Below are 22321 nucleotides of genomic sequence, written 5' to 3' on the forward strand. Positions count from 1 at the left end.
AAAAATACAGAAGGGAAGTCTACAGAGCTACAAATTGAAATATGATTATGTATTTTTCAAAAACTATGACTCCTTCCAGTATCTTTTTTCTGGGATTATAATTATAACTATAATGCAAATCCCAAATTTGCAATACATGTTCAATAAGTAAAACATAAATTACAGAAAAACAAAACACATACTTAGTTAAATCAACTCTATGTCAACCCAATTTTTAGATCATTTTTTTTTAAATCTGGAGTGATCTTAGGGTCATCATTTAGGCCCTTAGAGCAGCGAGATAGAGTGTTAGGCCTGCAATCAGGAAACATTAATCTTCTTGAGTTCAAATCCAGCCTTAGATACTTACTGGCTGTGTGATCTTGGACAACTTACTTACTCCTGTTTGCCTCAATTCTCTTTTTTTGTAAAATGATATGGAAAAGGAAATAGCAAGCTACTTCAGTATTTTTGCCAAGAAAATCTCATATGGGGTCATGAAGAGTCAGATATGACTGAAAAATGGCTGAACAACAAGAAAATATTAGGTCCCTGATTTTTACAAATGAGATAGGAGGAGTTGAAGCTTTGAGAGAAATCCAAGAAAATGGGCTCTCTAAGGAAATGAGTGTGAAGGATGATTAAGATTTATTTTGAGGTTCATGAAATGCTTCACTCATATTATTTCATTTCATTTTCACAATTTTAGAAGATAAATCAATTATCATGCCCATTTTACAGATGAGAATACTATACAAGGTTAAGTCACATGCCAGAATAACAAATAGTATCTGAGGGTATTTGGACTTCAAGGTGAGGGTTTCAACCTACCAAGGTGCTTTTTAAGGTGGCTAGTTGAAAATATCAGGAAGAAAATAAAGCCAATTAAAATATAGTTGGGGAAGAAGAGAGGAATATGCCTGTTGAAGATCTGTATGTGTTTCTAAATGGTGAGTTTAGAGGAGGGAAAAATGAAGCCTGGCTCTGAATTGAAGGAGGCAGTTGGGGAAAAGAATAATTCTTTCCATCAGTGCTTGTAAATGGCTCTTCTCCCTTGCTCAGCTGTGTCAATTTTATGTGTTTGAATTAAGACTCAGCTTGAATTATTCATTGTCTTTTTTACTGAATCCTTTCTGAAGACTTGAACATCCAATATTCTTTCTCATCTAGAAGATAGGAGAGTCTAGCCTTCCTTTGAGAAAGCAGGTTCAAAAGAAAAGCACCCTGTTTTTTTTTACTTGCTAAATAAAGTATCACAGCTAATCCACTTCTGCAATTTGAGGATCTCAGTTAATGTTGATCAAATGAGAAGGAAGGAAAGAAAATCTGATCATTAGAAAACTAGTAATATTGCAAGTCAGAGTCACATGAATAAAAAAATCCTTTAAGATACAGAAGTAGAAACATATTTTTAAAAATCATATCAACATCTTCCCATAATCTAAGAATCTAGACACAATGGTTATACCTTTTTGAATTAAGTAATCTGAAAAATTATACCTCTGTGAGACAGTTCAATATACTAAATTTGCATTAGGGGCCAAGGATTTGAAATACAGAAACAATAAAGGAAACAGTTCCTTCCTTTAAGCAGTTTGCATTCTATTGTATAAACAAACAATTATGCATCCTGCAGATAGCCCAGGTTCATCTTTGGAAAATGTCATAGTATGTGGATCTAAAAGTAGGAGAACTGGACTTATTCTCTCCTTCCCTCACACTTACTTTTGGGCGTCTGAAATAAGCACAGTTGCCATTCTGTACTTTGTTTCCAAGCCAGACTGTGTGAAGCATTAAAAATAAAATTTAAAAAAAATTGGGGATTCCATATGGCACTTGACTGCTTTTTTGTTCGCACAGAGTTCTGAGTCTTCCTTGCTAGAGAAGGAAAGTTTGCTACAGGGCAATGGTTGGCTAGGAAACCACTGCCAAAGAGAATGCCTACACTAGTAATGTAGCTCATTCCCTACCCAGAATTGCCTCTAAAAGACTGCCTCAGGTTGCAAAGTTCAAGATTGCTCCATTTTTCTTCACCTTCCTCACTTCCTTTTTAATAAGAGAAATGCAGAAGAAAAACTCCTTTTATCTAATATTTTCAGAAAGAATTTTCTTAGTTCTGTAGTATAAGAGTTAGGGGGGAAAGTATTTCCATTTGGCTTTTGCCATTACAACTTGTCACTGGAGTCACTTTTAGTAAAACTAGCTAGCTGTAAAAAGTGCATTATCTCTTTGCTTCTTTACCCTGTCCTGCTTTGATTCCTCTTATGTCTGGGAAAGGCAGAAGACCGCTTGTGAAAGCATGATCTATTTGTAAGCTTCTTCAGGTTCTCCTAAACATGAATCTAGCCTCCTCCCACTGTAGAAAGTTGTGTTATAGTAAGTTTTAATGTATTTGTTAAGATCTTTTAGGCCTATGTTAGAAGCATCAGAGCAGAGATGCTCCTGAGAAGATAAAAAATGAGCTTGGAGCAAAGGACTATTCATGGAAGGAAAGGTTATGCCAGAAACCATTTGCACAATCTACCAATTTGTTCATCTTTGAAGGTGGTACATTTTAACTTTTGGAGATGCCCCTGGTTGGTAAAGTGACTTGCTCTTTATGCTTCCTTTTTGAATGTGTAGTTACATAAGAATTGCCAAAACTGATTCTTGCAATGCAATTGCAAAGACTCCATTTCCCTCCTTATTTAAAAAAATAATAAAATCCTTGGCTGAGGGGAGGGAGAGAGTTCTGTTTCAAAATGACCCCTGGAAAACAACTTTAGGTTCAGTGAATTGATTTTTCAGATACCCTCAATTTTGTTCTCTATTATGCTGCCACCTGGTGGCAAGAGAGACAAAGGACTTTAGGGACTTGAATCTATAATGAATTCAGTTAACTAGTATTGTTTGTTGTTCATCCTTTGTTCTCAAAGAGGACCAATGACATCAAGATGATGTCTTGACTTGCAAATGAATTGGGAATGAGTGAGATGGAGTTGTGCCAAGTCTTCAGCCTTACTTGACTGGCCCCGATGCAATGGGACACCTTGTCTGCTTTAAGCTAAAATCCTTCCCAAATCTCAGTTTGCTTGAGACACTGCCCATTCAATAATTTAAGGCTAGGTAAGAACTGAAGCAAAAGATAGCCTTGTTTGTCTTTATAAAAAAATAAAATCTGGGGCAGCTAGGTAGCACAGTTGATAGAGCACCAGCTCTGAAGTCAGGAGGATCTGAGTTCAAATCTGGTCTCAGACACTTAACACTTCCTAACTGTGTGACCCTAGGCAAGTCACTTAACCCCAGCCTCAGAAAAAAAAAAAAAAAAACCTGAGAGGAAAAGATGAGATAGTCCTACTTCCCCAATCCCCAAACTTTCTTTTCCCCTCTTCTTCCCTACCCCGTAAAATTAGAACACTCAATAAAGATCATTTAGTTGAGATGAAATGAATTGTTGTAGTCAGATGACAAAGGCTTTAATCCCAGCCCTCTCATATATGTGACCAGAAGTCTCAATTTACTCATTATAAAATAAAATAAGTTGATTAAATAGCTAAGAGTTCTTCCAGTTCAAGACATGAGATCTCTGGATAGATAGTTTAAAGATTCCTTTTCAGCCTAAATAAGTTATCCTTAGAACTTTAATAGGGACGATGATGATGTTATGGATCTAGCACTAGGTCTGGAGTCAGGAAGATATGAATCTGTGATTGACAATGGCCCAATGCAATGGGCCACCTAGTCTGCTTTAAGTTAAGATCCTTCCCAAATCACAGTTTGCCTGAAACGATGCCCATTCAGTAATTTAAGGCTAGGTAGATGGCCTTATTTGCCTTCATAAAAGAATCAATCTGACAGACAAAAAGAATGACTTTTTGAGTTCAAATCTGGCCTCAGATACTTATTAGCTTTGTAACCCTGGGCAAGTCACTTAACCTTGTTTTCCTTCAATTTCCTCATCTATAAAAGGAGCTGGAAAAAGAAATAGCAAAATCACTCTCTGCCAAGAAAACCCCAAATGTGGTCACAAAGTTGTCAAACAACAAATATGAATAATTTCTAACTCCCTGGGGAAAATGTGGCATTTTGTGTTCTTATGCAATTGAAGAATAGATGAAAGTAAGATTAGAAACCGGTAAGAAAAGAAATTTAAACCGAAAGACCAAAGTGATGTGTTTGCTCCTTAGTAGAGCAGAGTCCCAAATTGTCAGTGGAGGGAATGAACAGAGAGAGTGAAGAAGCCCATTGCGTTTATTGTCCAGATGTCAATTATTGAGTTCTGTGTGGGCTTCCCAGGTGTGTGACCTCATGCACCACAGAGCAGCACAGTACCTTGCAGATGAAATCCATGCCAAGGACTTTTCTCACCAGAAATGGTTTCAGATGAATGAATCCTGTTTATATTGACACTTGTGAATATAAGAGCCCTGGGAAATGAGGTGCCATGGGTGGTTTCTGAGTGTTGTTATTCTCTTTAAAAGAAGGAACCACTGGAACAAAGCTCCTAGAAAGGTATTAATGTCATTGTTTTCTTTTTTAAGGAGAATTATAATACCACTAAATAGGAGGACTTTTTCAAAAATGTCTTTTAACTATTTAGTGGGACAAATCATAGTTGTAAAATACCTCTTTGGTATTTTAGAACAGGGAGTTCATTTTATAAATAAGGAACTGAGGCCCAAAGAGATTAAATAATATTCCCAAAGTCACACAAGAAGTGCTTAAAAATCAGATGATCAAACATCATGTCCACAGTTCATCATTAGCCTTTATTGAATCCATTTCCCTCAGCCTCTTCTTCCTTGTCTTTTTGTTAATCATATCCCCAGCATTTAGCACAAGTCCTGGCTTGTTATAGGTGCTTAATAAATGTCTGTTGGATCAGATTTATTGGACTGGATAAGTTAGCATTAGTGAAAACCTTATTTAAACTGGAATAACCTATAAATTGCAAATTTTCTTTTTAGTGTACCTACAGAAGTCTTTGGTAGCAACTTGGAATATTCTTGTGACCTGGATGATGCAGTGCCAAACTACTCCTAATATTTTGCATTATAGGGAACAGAAACTGAACTCCTAGTCCCTCATTCTACTTTGTGTCTGTTGCCCTGCCATCAGCTACCCTTCAGTATCCTGTTCTCACCCCACTTTGCTGCCTCTTTTTGTATGTTGTTTCCCCTTTAAACTGTAAGCTTATTGAGGGCAGAGACTCTTTCTTTTGATTAGCAGTTATCCCTATCACTTAGCACAGGGCCTGACATGTCATAGACCCTTAATAGATATTTGTTAAATTGGATGCGTTAGTGAAAATTTTATTTAAGATGGCATAAGCTATAAATAGCATATTTTCTTTTAAATGCAAGTATAGTCTTTGGTAACAAGTTGGAATGTGCTTGTGACCTTCCTTTTAAGAAGACTCTTGAAGGGGTTAAGTAGTATCCAAAGATGGAGTGCTAGGGCTGAAGTTGTAAAAACTTGAGTTCAAATCCATCCTATATACTTACTGACTGTGTGATTTTGAGCAATAATTTGACCTCTGTTTGCAGAAGGAAGGAAGTAGGGAAGGAAGGAAGAAAAAGAAAAAAGAAAAGAAAGAAGAAAAGAAGGGAGCAAAGAAGAGGGGAAAAGAGGACTCTTTTTGTCTTTATATATTGTTTTATATAATATGTATATTTTCTATAAGGTCCAAATAAATAATTAACCAGGCTGGTGATATTCGTTTTGTAACAGCCAGGAATGAAAATCTTGATAGAAATTGGAAGCAGTCCTTCACTAGAGCCTTATGGACAGAAGATGGTCCTAGAAGTTGAGAAACATGGGCTTGAGTCTTGCTTTGCTGCTGACTAGCTGTGAAACTGTTAACACATCACTTATCTTTTGTAAAAATTGAGTTGTTGGAGGGGGTGGCCCTCCCTTGGTTCTAATAATAATGATCATAACTTTCATTTATATGATGTCTTATGATTTACCTTACCTTTCTATAGAGAGGTAAGTTCTTTGAAAATAATCTCAAAGTTCTTTGTACATAAAACTTGCTACTTCTTGTTATCTATGAAGTAATTAATGCAAATAGCATTAGCCATTCTTATAATTACTATTTTGCAGATGAGAAAATTAAGTCTCAGGAAGGTTAAATGATTTGCCCAGTGTCACACAGCTCTTAGTTGTAAGAGCTTCAACTGGTCTTTTTTAAACTCCTAATTCAGCACTTCCTATCATGCAACAAAATCTGCTGGACAATCTATGATTCTGTTTTTGCCTGGCAACTTTGTAAAACTGCTTCAAAAAATTCTTGCTTTGAGGTAGCTCAGTGGCCCAGTGGATAGAGCACCAGCCCTGAAGTCAGGAAGACTGGAGTTCAAATCTAAACTCAGACACTTAACATGGCCTAGCTGTATGACCCTGAGCAAGTCACTTAACCTCAATTGCCTCAGCAAAAAATAAAAAATAAAAAATAAATTTTGCATTAATCCTTCTGACTAAAAGCCCTTCTGGTCTCTCAGTAGCTAGTGCTCTTTCTCTCTGAGATTACCTTCAATCTATTCTCTCTCCTCTCCTCTCCTTCTTTCCTCTCTCTTCCTCCTACACTCTCTCTCTCTTTCCTCATTCTCTAACTTCTCTATATCTTCTCTTTCCTCTCTTTCTCTCCTCCTCCACTCTATCAGTTCTATCTTTCTCTTTCATTCCGCCATACCTTTCCCTGCCCATCCCCCATCTCTTCCTCCCTCCCTTCTTTCCTCATTCTCTCTGTCTCTGTCTGCCTCTCTCTCTTTTTTTCCTCTCTCCTTTCTCTTTCCTCCTCATATTTGTAGATATACATATAAAGAGAGATGTGTGTATAGATGGAGAATAAATATTTACATTATTTACATGTTGTCTCCTCCATTAGAATGGGAGTTTTATGAGAGCAAAGATTGTTTTAAACTTTTCTTTATAAACTCAACTCTTAGCACAATGCTTAGATTACAGTAAGCACTTTTCTCTTTCTCTTCATTTCTAAATACATTGATATCTCCCACTCTCTCCTTTTAATGCCCAGTCTGTAACAATGAGGTGACCTTTCACCTTGTCAAAAAGCCAGCTCTTCTATTTGGGTCTTTTACATACCTTTCCATCTATAGGTTGCAGTCTTAATCATCTCTTTTTCTCTCTAATTTTCAACTTCCCCTTAATTACTGACTTCTTTCTTACTACATTTGAACATGCCCAGGTCTTCCATACTTAAAAAAATTTCACCCAATTCTTCAAGTTTTTGCCTTGTTAATTTTTTCTTAGCAGAACTAGGAAAAACTGTCTGTACTCTCCTCCTCCATTTTCTTTCTTCCCACTCCTTAACCATGTGCAATTTGGCTTTCAACCTCATCATCTGACTAAAACTGCTTTCTCCAGAGTTACCAGTGATCTCTTAATTGATCTGCTGATCTTTTTCATTTCTCTTCCTGCTTAACCTATCTATTATATTTGAGACTGTTTCTCATCCCTTGCAGATATTCTGCCTTCCCTGGATACCCCATATCTCCTGGTTCTCTTCCTACCAAACCTTTCCTTTACTGGTTCATCACTAAAATCTTACTACCTAATTGTGACTGTTCCCCAAGGTTCTCTCAGCTCCTACAGGAGCATCTATCCAATGACTTCCACATCTATGTATTAAACTCTAGTCTCCCCCCATGCTATATTTTAATTCCACATTACTAATTAATTGCCTATTGCATAGTTCAAACTGATGTCCAAAAGACATCTCAAATCCCACATGTCCAAGACAGATCTTATTCCTTTCCCAGACTCTAAGTTCCTATTTTTGAAGAACCAGAAACATTTCCCCAACTTCCCAAATTACAACTTTGTCTTCATCTTTGGTTTCTTCCTCTCCTTCACCCCATGCATCCAATCACTTTCCAAGTCTTGCTTATTCTACCTCCAACATGTCACTCCCCTATTCTGTAACCTCAGTGGATCCCCATTACCTCTAGAATTAGAAATGTCTCTGTTTATCTTTTAAAGCCCTTATTAATCTAATATTCAATCTATCTTTCTGAACTCATTGTATGTTATTCCCTGTCCTGCATTCCCAGTCTACCCAAACAAGCCCTCTCTGTTCCTTAAGCATAACACTCCTGACTTCTTACCTTAGTATTGGCTATCTGCCAAGTCTGGAATGTACTCCTTCCTCACCTCCATTCATAGAGTCTCTCTTTTGCTTCAAAATACAGCTCAGGTACTTCCTTCTACTTCAAGCCTTTCTTAACCCCCTCAAGTATTAATTCCTACCCTCTTAAATGCAACATCTTACTTATTCACTATTTATTTATTTATATATACTTGCTGTCTCCCCCTTAACAACATAAGTTTCTTAGGAGTAAGGACTTTTCTTACTCATTATATTTGTATTTCCAGACTAATAGAGTTCTTGAGGTATAGGTATTAAATAAATACTGTATTACTGAGTAGCACATAGTAGGAATTCAATGAATTCAATTTATTCATTAGTGAATATGTGGTGACTGATTGTTAACATATTCATTTGATTTTCAGTGATGCCTACAGGAATATCTTTGTTTACTGAGAATTATGCTGGGATAGATTTGTTCTGATTTGAACCTCTGTGCTTAAGTTTTGTCCAGAAAGGTTTATCTTTTCATTTCACTCCTGTATTCAGACACTTCCCCCTCCTTTTCCTGAATAAATTTCTAATTTTTTTGGCTAAAATAATGATAATCAAGGCAAAAAGAAGGAAAAGGAAAAAGGAGAATAAGAAGAAAAAAAGGAAGAAGGAAAAGGAGAAGGAGGTTAAAAAGTAGAAGGAGGAGAAGGAGAAGGAAAAAAAGGAGGAGGAGGAGAAAAGGAGGAGAAAGAGAGGAGGAAGAGGAACAACAATTACATTTATACAGCCTTTCATATTTGCAAAGCACTTTACAGGTTCCCTCATTTAATCCTCCCAATAACCATAGGAGGTATGTGCTGTTTCTTTACAACTACGAAAACAGAAACCAAGAGAGGTTGTGAGATTTGTCTTACTCAGAGGGATATGGGCTCACATCCCAATCCTCTTACTCAATTATAAAAATCAATTTTATCTACTTTCACAATAATATAAAGGAATAATGGCAAGATAGTGACTTTTCCTTGGATGTCCTTGGACTAACTCAGCTGTATCCCATCAAAAAATATTTTTAAAGATAAAAAGAATGAAATAAGTAATAACAATAATGATAATTGACATTTAGTGGTTTAATATCTGCAAGGTTATTTGCATACATTATCCTCCATAATCAGCATTCATTATCTCACTTGAAATAAATGACCTAACTCATAATTACCATTTGGTAATTTAATTCATATTACCATTTGGTCTGTTTACATGTGAATAATTCTATTTAAATTCACCTGAAGTTAGTAGTCAAAAGTTATATACATATATACATATGTATATTAAAACAATATAATATGCACATTGTATAATTATAATACATACATTATTATATTATTATACAATATTATTGTATTATAATTATATAATATGCATATTATATTGTTTTAATTATATATTTTATTATTTTATATATTTCTTCATATTTCAATTCTATATATTACATTTATACTATATAATTTATTGTTATATAAACTTAGTATGATATAATAATGTAACACATTAATATGTTATATTATTATAATTAAAATAATATATAATAGGAGCATCAAGTAATACAGTGGATAGAATGCCTGCCCTGCAGTCACCAACACCTAAGTTCAAAATCCAACCTTGGAAATTTACTAACTGTGTGACCCTGGGCAAATCATTTTTAACCTGGAGAAGAAAATGGCAAACCATTGCAGCATCTTTGTCAAGAAAACCCCAAATGGAATTCCAAAGAATCAGACACAACTGATAGTGACTAAACAACCATATATAACATATTAAATTTTTAACAGATCCCATTCTGTTTGTGGATAGAGTACCTTACTTTAACAAAGTTATGGATTCTTGAAATATCAAAATAAATAAAAATTGTAAACATTAGTGGATATAAACAATAGAATAGGAAACTTTTCCTATAGCTTTTTTCTTCTGCTATGAAAGTCATTTTATAATTTTAAACATAGGAAAATTAAATTAACTGCAGTTTAATCTTAATTTTTGTAAAGTGCATTTACTGACTTATTTTTGATTATCTAGCAACAAATTAGGTGATCATTTTATTACGCCTAAGTCTCACTACTTTTACTACAGAGCAAACTGGCAAAGGCAGAAGAAATAAAATTTAATAATACCAATAATTGGTGCTGACTTGGAGTCTTCCACTTGGTATGCCTTTTTTTGAGTTTTAGGAATTTGTTGGTTTTTGTTTTTGAATGTATTTGAACAGTATTTTCAAGTCCTCTTAAAAGCAATAACACCCTATTATTGATTGTTATTATGCTTTTTGCTTTCCTCTTAAAATTGTTGAGCTAAAATCACCTTGAATCAAAAAATAATTTTGTTTTGTTCTAGTTATTAGCAAAAAAACAGAAAGTGTAATACTAAAAAAATGCACTTAAAATAACCGGAAACACCCTAGGATGTGATAAAACAGGATTATTTAAAGTAATAGAGTAGATAAAATTTGTCATAAAGTTTGCCACTCTTTTCCCTTACCTCCTATCCTTCCCCTCTCCCAATCCAATTACTCCTATATCTAATGGAACTTAGACTGTGCCTTAGCTGCCCAGGGCACCCTTTGATTTTTTTCAGTTCTTTATGCCTTTTGATATTCACTCTTCATCCCCACCCCATACAATGTAATTTTGTCTTCTCAGAAACCTACCTTCTATTAGGAAACCAGTAAATTTAATCAGACTTGGTCTGCTAAAGATAATAATCCAGATAAGAGATAATAAAACCAGAGGTCAGATTGCTGTGGCAAACTCATATATCTGAAACAAAGGATACATAAATGCAGAAGTAAAAACAAAATGGCTCCAAGTCATATGAAGAATAGTTGTCACAAAGTTCATGTTCTTTATTCTTTTGGAAATAATGACAATAATTGACATTTATGTCATGCTTTAAAATCTGTAAAGCACTTTATATACATTATGTCTTTTGAGTTTCTCATGACATAAAGCCACTTCAGATTTTCACCCAAATAATTGTATGAGAAATAAAACCATAGATTAAAGTTAACAAAACACACTGACAACAGGGTTAAGTGAAAGCTGAGATGAGATAGAAGATACAAATGAACTATTTTTAAGAATGTTGTAATCTGGGGCCATTACTTATACACATAGGCAGCCTGAACACTTCAATAAGACCTGAGGCATCAGTAATATCAGCTGCATTATGAAAAATGATTTTCAAACACAAAAAAGTCATTATTAAAATTGCAAAATCAGGTGGTTGAAAGCAGACCTGAAGCTTGTAGTTCCTGGGTCACAGTGTCATCAATAGATAACTAGATTTAGGGCCAGAGTTTAAGGTATTTAATCCAACCCTTTAATTTCACAGAAGGGGATGTTAAGATCCATAGAGGCTTATATAGGATCATAAGGCAGCTAAGAGGTACAGTGGATAGAGCACCAAGCCTGGAGTTAGGAAAAACCTGAATTCAAATTTTACCTCAGACATATGCTAACTGGTTAACCCAGGAAAAGTGACTTAATCCCATTTGTTCAGTTTCCTCATCTGTAAAATGAGTTGGAGGAGGAAATGGCAAACTATTCCAGTATCTTTGCCAAGAAAACCCCACATGGAGATATAAAGAGCTGGATGTGACTGAAACCTGAAACAACAGTTAAATAAAATATTCATGTTACATTTGATCAAGCAGTCTTTGTTTGACAATGTTAATTAGACAGTGTTAATTCAAAAAAAAGTTACCTTCTGCTGATAAGAATTGTAGGTAGCCTGAAAAGGAAGAATATTTAGGTAAGCAGTCTTTTTTGTGCTTTTGAAATCACATTCTCTTGTGAGGTTGTGGACCATTCTGCTTATTCATAAAATCTGCATTGGTCTTAAAATCTGTCTTTTTGTGTAGGTTCCTTTTTGTCTTGTAGGTTGCTTTTTACAAACTGAAAACAACCTAGTTTGAAGAACACATGCAAATATGTAGTGCATCAGTAGCTTCAAGGAAAACCTTCATACTTTGAATTGATGCCTGACCTGGTCCATTCTGGTGCTGCCCCCTTGTTCTTTAAATAAGAGTCCAGAATACATATTGGGCACAGGTACATCTCTGTGCACGCTCCATGGGATGGACATGTAGTACAATGGCAAATTCAAAGGGGAGGTCTATACAGAGTGTTTTAAAAATTTTGAAAATTTGGAGATGTGAAAGGAGGAAGAAGAAGGAGGAGGAAGAAGAGAAGGACAAAAGAGGAGAGAGAGGACAAAAAGGAGGAGGAGGAGGAGAAAGTACTTTTAGATATACTGAGAGAATCTTTCATTAAAAAGCTAACATGAGAATTAGACCATGAAAGGAGAGTGGCCTCCTTTTGTATCCCTAGTGCTTAGCATAGTTCCGAATACATAGTAATCACTTAATAAATGTTTATTGACTGATTTCCTCACATAATATATTCTAAGTGGTTAACTCTTTGTTTTAAAAAATCTCAAAGGCAAAATTGGATAATAAACAATTCTTATAGCTTAAATAGTTCTGCGTAATCAAATTTAAATCCCTTCAGATTTGTCATGATAATTTTTAATCTTCCTTTTATTCAATTTTATTTTGTCATTGCTTCTGGAACATTTGGCAGAAGGCTATTTTCTGTTAACATCACCTAGCTAAAATCTGATTCATGTAATGACAGTATTAAGGTAAAACATTTGACATTCTTGAGATAAGGTACCAAAGGAGAGGAAGAAGGGAATGCAGCATCTTTTAAAACTTTCCAAGAGATTATATTTGTGGAAGGCTTCTCCTATTTGTGGAACAATTTCCCACATACCAAAATCTTTCTCACACATAAATCCCTTCCTCTCAGTTAGACCATTCTTTAAAATGTAGTAATCTTGTAGTTTGATAAATCTACATTTTGTACACTTAGTGTTTACACTTGTGACTTAGCGTGTTTATTAACTTGTGCGATCTTAATTGAAGAAATTATGATAGGATAAATCTTTTTGACTAGACCTTTTAAAAAAGTGATTTCTTTGTCTTGCTGATGTAATTTTCTCTATCAAGCCTTGTCAGAAATCTTGGTTGAGGATTATTTTTTCTACTTCCTGAACCTATGCTTATACATTATAAAATGTAGATTTTTATCTCTAATTTCTTTGATATGGAAAATTTATTCAATAACAATAGCTTACCACTCAAAGAACTCAGAAGAGATATTCTCCCATAATATATTCCTTTTAATCATATTTTGCCACTTAATATATATCTGACATAGCAGCATTCTCTCACCAATCAGGAGTCATATTTAAAAAGCAGCACTCCAATGGCTCCAATCTTAATTGAAAACCTTGGGTACAGATATAAGGTTGAAAAAGATAGATCTATTCTCCCAGCACCTCCTGCTGACACACTTAGACAATGAACATTGAGTACCAATTTTTAATTTGAGCTCATGAAAGTAGAGAAGTATTTATCATGGTAGCCAAACAATTACATCTAAAAATAGTTTTCAAAAGTATTGAAATGCCTTGGATCACTCAGATTTTCTGAATTCTTGCTTCTGGACTTTCATTTGTAGTATTTTCCTCTTCTAGATCTTCACCTTCCTATAAAGACCTTTGACCTATTGATAACATTTACAATCCCTGTTATCCTTCAAACACTACTTCCTCTTTGAAGCCTTCCCAGATACTAATTAATTTCTCCTTTTTAGGATCCTTCATTACACAGGTGATCCTTCATCACCCAAATGAACACTTACCAAATTTTAGTCTGTGTTCCTTCCCCATTGCCTTGTAAACTCCTTGTAGTCAATGACTAGCAGATCTGAGTTTTAAGGAATCATTACATCATGGAATATCAAGTTGAAAAGGACCCTAAGGATCATTCTGACAGCTCTGCTGTTGAAAAATGGAAGATAAAGAGGTTTTAGTTATTTGCCTGGGCTCACATAGGCAGTAAAATAGCAGAGCTAGAATATAAACTAAGGTCTTTTAGTTCCAAATTCAGTACCCTTTCCCCATCAACTTCATCTCAAATTCTTCACCCTTGAATCTAATAGGTACTTAATAAATGTCTGCTGAGTTGAACTGATTTTCTCTCAATTTCCCCAGGCTAAGAGAGCTTGCGTATCAGTCTTCAGTAATTCTCACAATTCTACCCTTCCCAACACTCCTTCCCCACGTTATTGTATTTCCTTTAGCTCTTTTGCTTGAATGCATTTTCTGTGTATATGCTCATGCTATGGCTTCATTATGATTACCATTATTAGTTCTACTGTTGGACTCAAAATTTAGAAAAGTTTGGTCCATCGTTGAAGCAATAAGCAGTTATGCTTGCTCTGTCTTAGGTCCTGAATTTGCCCTCTCCATTAGCTCTGAATTTTCTTATTGTATTTGATTCAAGAACAGATTTTCAAAAGGGCTCCCTCAGGAGTTCATGCTTTTTATCTATCCCAGAGTCTTTTTTAATTTGGAGATGATGAGGAAATAAAAGATGAGATCTCTAAATAGAAAAGAACTTTGATTTTCTCCTGATATACCACAGATAAATGATTCCCAACTTTGGGGAGGGAGTTTTGAAAATCTACTGCTGATTGTTTTTGTGGCATGCTTCTCCTTCTAGAAATGCCAAACAGTACATATTTCAATTAGGATTAATTTTATTTTGAAGATTTCTTTTAGTAATTTGACTATGTTTTGTAAGAATACTGGAGGCAACTGAGATGTCACAGAGTCAGAGTTGGAGTTGGGAGCCCTGATTATTATTAAAAAAAGAACAGGCACATCAATATTAGTTTTCACTTATCACTAGTCAGGCAAAATTTCATCCCTTTGTGGTTTTTTTGTGATTAGCTACATCCAAGAGCTCTTGCTTAGTTCCTGTTCTTTCTCCTTATATTTTTGTCCCTAGTAAGAAATTGTCAAGTGGAGAGGAAGACTGGGTGTGAGGGCATGGGGGTGGGGGCAATGGTATTTGTATGTGTCTAATACCCTTCATTCCCTAAGGATAATCTGGGCCCTTGTTTTAAGCAGGCCCTCCTCCTGAGAATGTGTTAAATGTGTAGCCAGGATCACAGACAACTTTGGGCAAATCACTGAGCTGTTAATAACTTGCAACCATGGTAACTGCTGTCCACAAGCCTGAGGACAAAAAATGTTTTTATTGTGTTGTTCAGCACAAAAGGTTCTAGAGATGCTTTAGACAAAATAACCATTGAGCGTCAGATGCATTTAGGCAGTTTTTTTTTTCTGACTGTGTGGTTTATATTTTAAACTGTTTCAGGCTGGTTTGTAGGCCTGAGGGTCCATATAAATCAAAAACTGGTAATTCTTTTTGTTGATACTAAGCTTACCGAAGATATAACATATTTTTAACCAGAAAAAAACTTCTGCATTTGTGTGAAGGGAATTAAGGATGATTGTTAAAAATGTGTTCAGAACCCAAGTATTGAAATGTCTTGGGACATTTCATGCAAGTTAGCCATAGATTATTCCACTTTTATTCTCTATTTGTAGCTAATGGCTATTCAGAAACTTGAGAAAGCTCTCTGCCTTCGGATTTAAGAAACCCCTGTTTTGCTACAGTAAAGTTTCGAAGAGCACATATGTCTATAGTTGTATATGACTATATACTAAGTGAATTTTTAAAAGATCAGTGTTTCCAGTGACTTCTTGGAAACCCTCTACCTCACAAATAAACTTTATCTGAATTTCATTATTGCCTGTACTACATTTTTCTGGTGCAGTCTCATTTAAACAAGGAGGCCTTTTTAAAAGTCCCCAGAAACTGAGAAAATTGGTAGAGTTTAGAAACTGGAAGGATCTAAAGATTATATAGTCTACTTGCCTCATTTTGCAGATGAACAATGAGGCTTAGGGAGATTAAATGATTTAGCTAACTAAGGTTGCACAGATTCAAACCAGGTTTTCCAGTTCCAAATATCCAGTGTTCTTTCCATCAAAACTTCTTAAACTGTGGGTAACTGAATGGGTGAATGGGTGAGGAGATTTGCAAAATTATGATTTATTATCAATAAATGTTTGATTTATATACCTACTTTATATACCCATCTCTCTGGGGTCATGTTTAAAAAAGGAAATTATGAATAGAAAATGCTTAAGAAGCCCTGCTTTCCACTAAAATGTGGAAATCTGAGTATTTTTCCTTCATGGGTCAGGAATAAATTTATATTAGTCTATTAGTATGATTAGTTAGTCTCTTTCAGTATGATTTCGATGATGTCATCTTCTGCAAGAGCTGAGAGTCAAATATTGTTATAATGAACTATATGGGATTGTTTCCCATGTCCTTTTGATGTATTCAGGGTAGCAATTCCTAATTCCTAAGTGATATTTGGGCTTTAGCACCAAATATTGAAATTGACATTCAGGCACCAAATGTTGAGTTTAGTCATATGAAGAGTTCACAAAGGCCATTCTCTTTGGGAAAAGGTAGATTAATTTAGGAGAAGAGATGACAGACAAAATAAAGAGATACAATAAACACCAGAAGTAGTAAGTATGAAATAAGAATAGGGAGAGCACATAACAATTAACAATGGAAAAGACTAGTTCACAAGTAGAATTCATAATTAACTAGGGGAAAGGAAATACTCATGGGGTGAAAGTGTGCTACCATAGAGGAGATTAACCCCCTAAAAGAGTTAATTACCTATAAAAAGGGACGCCAAGAGGCAGAGTGTCATGGTGAGCTTAACCCAAAGGGATTTTGAAAAGATGGTTGTAGACCATGCACACATTTATTAGAGAAATTTACCTTCAGGGTGTGGATTTCTGATTGGAAGGCCTCCACAGAGGTGGGTCTATAAGGTTAAACTGATCCCCTTCAGTGCCCTTCTGTTTGCCGCCTCAGGAAGCAATTTTATCAGTACTTCAGGCTGCCTTCACCAGTCCCACATAGTAACCCATGACCTCATTATTTTGGTTGGATTGAATACTGCTTTTTTTTTTAAAGTGGTCCATTGGGTGGAGTCATTCTTATTATGTTTAGATTTTTGTTGTTGTGAAATTGATATTAAAAACAAGTTCATGAACAACTTATAGAAAATAGGTAGAAAATCAGTCAATATTAACATTGCTCTGAATTTCAGATATACTACATGCTACCTAGTTCTAACTTGTGTGAAGTATTCATTCTTTCCTCTTTCTAGGTAGTGTTGACTGCAATGAGCAATTTATTCCCCCAAGATGAAATCAGAAGCAAAATTATTTTATCTAACTGACTTGCATTCAAATTACTTCAATAAAACACATACAAAACCATCCTGACTCAGAAGTTTAAATATTGCTACAGAAATACAAAGTAACATCCTATATATTTGCCCAAATTCAGGAAAGTAGAACCTTGCATAATAGGTACCATGTTGATAAGATATAACTTTAACTTGGGAATGCTAGAAGAGATTTCCTTATCAGTCACTGAGATCCAGATTAATTCATCTGAAGAAGGCCTGGGTTCAAAACCCATCTCCAGTGCTTTCCCTGTTTGGACAAGTCATTTAATGTCTCAGCTTCAGGTTTTTTCATATGCCAAATGGGAATAGTGCCTACCTCATAGGGTTATTTTAAGGTTCAAAAGGAGTAAGTTACATAAAGTACTTTGCAAACAATATGGTTTATGTGAATGGTAGTTTGGTTTTTTTCTTAGGATAGTATGCTGCAAACAAAGAGTTGGGTGCCAAGGAGCAATTAGGTAGGGGAAGAGTATGACTATCCTCTTTAGGTTGTTTGTATATGGACTTCACCTCTACCTAAAAATGGCAAAATTAGATAATCGATTTCAAGTTTCCTATACAATCATCTCTTTCATTATACTATATTATAGAAATGTTTGTTTTATTACATAAATTAAAAATAAAATAAATTTTTAAATGACTGTTTAGATAAATGACCCACTTTCATGTTACATGATAAAAAAAAAAAGCCTTTTGTCCATGAGTAAAGGCTTTAAATTGACTTTTTGTAAAATTTCTTCTGTTCTTATAAACATAAGGCTCCTAGAACCTGTTTATTGGCATGGTCTAAAATGGGTTCAGCTGTGCTGTTAGGAATAAGGATGAGCAATATGGTGGTCTTGCTCTGTGGAAGCCAGGGCTCATGTAACTGTAAATAAAGCCAGCTGCTGGAAACTTAAAAAGCATTGGCAATATGGAGCAGCTGCTGAGAGGGTGTGATCCATATGAGTGCTCCAAAAATTTCCTAAGTCCCCTAATTTCCCTGCTGTTAAGCAAACTAGACCCACAGCATGGGCTGTATAATCTACTGTAGTAATCTAAATTAGATGTGGGGGACCTTTAGCCTTGACCTTCTCAAGACCTAAAGATTGAAAACTGCCCTCAAGATGGTTAAACAGAATCATTTTTCTTATACTATTTGCATCCTATCTAATCCATAGAGAAAGTGATATTGACTCAATTTTTAAAAAGAATAAAAAAATTAGCATTTATGTAATACCTTTAAGATTTGAAAAGCTTTATATATATAAATAATCATTTTATCCTAAAACAACCAGGTCAGATAGGTGCTATTATTGTCCCTATTATAAGCTGAGGAAACTGAAGCATAGAGCTTAAGTAATTAGCCCAGAGTCACATAGCTGGTGTCTAAGGCTGGATTTTAATTCTTCCTAACTCCATTTCTAGTACTCTATACACTACACCATCTTACAGAAACTCTGGAAGATAGATGCAATTATTAGCCCCATTTTATGGCCAAGGAAACTGAGGCAGGCAGAGGTTAAGTGACTTGCCAAGGTTTTGAGGTGAGCTTTTACTTCTTGATTTGGGGTCTATGCTCTATCCACTATATACCATTTCACTACCTTTAAGAGACTGAAATGAAAGAAACTAAATGAGTCACTATGGTTTAATGGAAAGAGTGCTGGACTTGCAATTAAGAAGCTTCAAGACTAAATCTAAGGCTTAAGTAACTTCCCCTCTGTGATTTTTCACTTTCTTCATTCAAATAATAATCATTCACTATGTCCTTCATAGGAGTGTTATCAGGAAAATCCTATATAAATGTGAGCCAATAATAATAATGAGATATGATAACCCATTGAGTTAGATAGACTTGCTAACAATTTGAGCTATGCAAAAAGCAAATGGGCTGCCTAGGGAGATAGTGTGCTTTCTTTCCCTCAGTGGTAATATTCAAAAAAAAGTTAGATGACATTTATTTGGCATGTTGTAATGAGAAATCTTGTTGACTTAGCTAGGTGGTAAAGTGGATAAAGTATTAGAATTTAAATCTGAAATTTGAATCTTGCTTCAGAAATGAGTGACCCTGAGTCACTCATTAAGTGATAGATACCTTCCTAAGATCTTTAAAATACTAAAGAGTGACTTTAGTCACTAAAGAGTGATTCATCATTACTTACCTCTCCAAAGTGTCGGAGATTCCTTTGTGTTTGAGCCACTTATAAATTTGCAGGAAAAAAATTTAAATTGCATGAATGAATATCACAGATGGGTTCCAAGCAATAAAAGCATTTTGTATACATGGCAGGATGCCACATCACAAATCCTTTGGGGAAATGGCAACCTGTTTTGAAAATGTTGGTGAGATATTGATGAGACCCTTATAGAAAGTCACTTAAGGCTTCTAGGTAATGCTATTTTCCCAGGAACACTTCAGTGAAAAGTAAAGAAAGGTCTTATTTTGTTCAGGAAGTTTACAAAATACTGTTTCATTCAGGACATTTATAAGATAAAACACTTTCTAATGTTCCAGTTGATTTCCCAGGGGAAAATTCCATCCCGTTGCCAATTGCAAATATTAAGCAATGTTAATTTTTGGTAGACTATTCATAAAAAATCATTATCTTTACAAGTCTTATATTTTCTGTTGGCAAGGCTTTCTCAGCCCATGTATGAAGCTCATGTTCTAATGAAAGCTATATATTTGGCTTCCTGCCCTTGTCCTGAATAATAAATTGCTTTTGATTGCTGTTAAAGATCATAATGTAGTTAAAACTCTGTTTTCTTGATAATCCATTTACTTTAAGGGTCTGGAGAGTATAATAAACAAGAGCTGAGAGGCCAGAAGGAATGCAGGTCAGGTCTCAGTTACCCTGCTCATGCTCTTTAATTGAAACATTGTCCCAACTGAAATACAAATTTCTCTCAGAGTTAGAAATGTTGCTGCATTATGTCACTGGGGAATGTCTTTGTAGAAACCCTAATTTTATAAACATCTTCAGGGAAGACATTTTTAAAATAAAATTACAGATATCAAACTTTTCTGGCTTAAGGGAACTTTCTGTTGATCTCATTTTAGCCAAATGCACTCTATGATTTCCCTCCCCCCCCCTTATTCTTTCCTTTCTTCCTTCCTTCTTTTTAAGGAAGGAAACTTGCAGTGATACACTGTATCAACCAGTACAGATCTGTACCTACTCAGGATTCATAGATTTAGAGAGTTGCCTGGGAATACTGAGAAATTAAGTGACCTGGCCAGGACATACAGACAATAAGTGTCCAAAGTATGACTTGAAACAAACTCTAAAAATTATTCTAAAACATTTTTTTCTTTTATTCTAAATCTCAGTCACTATTATTCAATTCTAAGAGTTTTGTTTTTTGCTCAATTTGGAGCAGGAGGAAGCTGCTCCTTAGTTATACTGTGTCCAATGAAGCCATTTCTTTTCCCTGGATTATATTTTGGTGTTAGAGTGAAAATATGCTTAAATTTTAAGAACTATAAATCATTGAGATTTTAGTTTGTAGATTTTTTAGTCTAGTTTTGAACCTTTTATCTCAACAGCATAGGGAATTCCAGCATAGAAATTCTTTCCACTAATGCAGATCATTAGTAATTCATTGGTCACTTAAAAATCAAGAGAGTGAACTGGGGCACAGAAGGTAAAGGCCGAGCCTATGAATATCTTGTCAATTTCTATCAGAAGAAGGACTTTGACTCCAAGGCTGGCCTTCTCATCTCCACTCCACAGTTGCTCTCATTCCATTGTGCTAAGGTACCAAAATATCCATTAATTTTCCAAAACAACCTCTTTAACTTAATGTTACTCAGAGCACAGCAATAGTCTAATTACAGCATTTGACTCTTCTGGTTACAGACTATGTCAAAGGCTCAGGGAAAGTCATTAATTCCAATAGAAACAGTTACTTAAGTTATGCCAAAAGTATAAGCGTTTAGAGATGCTTATTACATCTTCCCTCCTGGGGAACCATTTCTTCATTACCTTCCTTCAAAACAAAAACAAATGAAAATAATCCTTCCCTCCAGAAATAAAAAGAACCCAACTTTTAAAATTTTTTTTATTCATTTTGAACTTAAATGCAAAAAAGACAAAAAAGAGAATATTTCCATATACAGAGCACAATATAAGAAAATTTTATATAAAACCATTCATTTCCTTTCATACTGTGTGCTTTAAAAACAACAACTATGTAATAAATTCAATGTCCTATTTTCAAAACTACCCTCTTTTTCTGTGCTTTCTTCTTAGTTTTCTTTTGTTCTTTCCCATGTACTTTTTTCTCCCTCTCTCCCCACTCCACACTAGAGAAAGCTATATTAGACTATATGCATATAAAAGTAAAAACATACTACACATATTTCTCTTTATAAATTCCTTCTCTCAATATGGATAGCATCTTCTTTCATAGATCCTTTGTAATTGATTTGGGTATTTGTAATATTTCAAATGACTTAGTCATACACAGTTGTAGTTACTTTGTTCAGTGTTCTCTTGGTTTTCCTCTTTACTCTCCACTTTTTCCATTAATTTTTCCATGTTTTTTAAGAATCGACCATCTTATCATTTCTTAAAGCACAGTGGTATTCCATCACAATGATATACCACAACTTGTTTTGCCATTCTGCATTTGCCCATCTGCATTTGGTGGGCATCCATTCAGTTTCCAGGTCCCACCACATAACAGCTATAAATATTTAGGACATATTCATTCTTATTCTTTTCTTTTTCCCATAGTCACCTTGGTAACCATAACTTAAAAAAAAATAATCTAAATATTGCCCCATTGTATTTCATTTCAGACAAGAAATAGTCTTGCAGTTCACTTTTCTCATAGCTATTTGAAATTTTGAAGGATAGGGAACAAGAGAAAGAAGCTGTGGACAGCTCTACCATTGCTATATAGAGTAATTTTGGCATGTTAATTACCTGTCCTGAGTTTCAATTCCTTGAATCATAGAATTTAGAGCCATGGTGAGATCAGATTTGGAGATGGAAGAATATCTCCATGTAGCTGAAGA

General features: G+C 34.9%; 1 protein-coding gene across 7 annotated transcripts in view; it reads left to right on the plus strand.

Moving 5' to 3' along the window:
• The window catches only part of GPM6B (glycoprotein M6B), a 214540-nt gene that overhangs the window by 174731 nt on the left and 17488 nt on the right, over positions 1–22321 (plus strand). The gene's annotated exons all lie outside the window — the stretch shown is intronic.

Source organism: Sminthopsis crassicaudata, chromosome 3 (genome assembly GCF_048593235.1).
Source record: "Sminthopsis crassicaudata isolate SCR6 chromosome 3, ASM4859323v1, whole genome shotgun sequence".
NCBI lineage: Eukaryota > Metazoa > Chordata > Mammalia > Dasyuromorphia > Dasyuridae > Sminthopsis > Sminthopsis crassicaudata.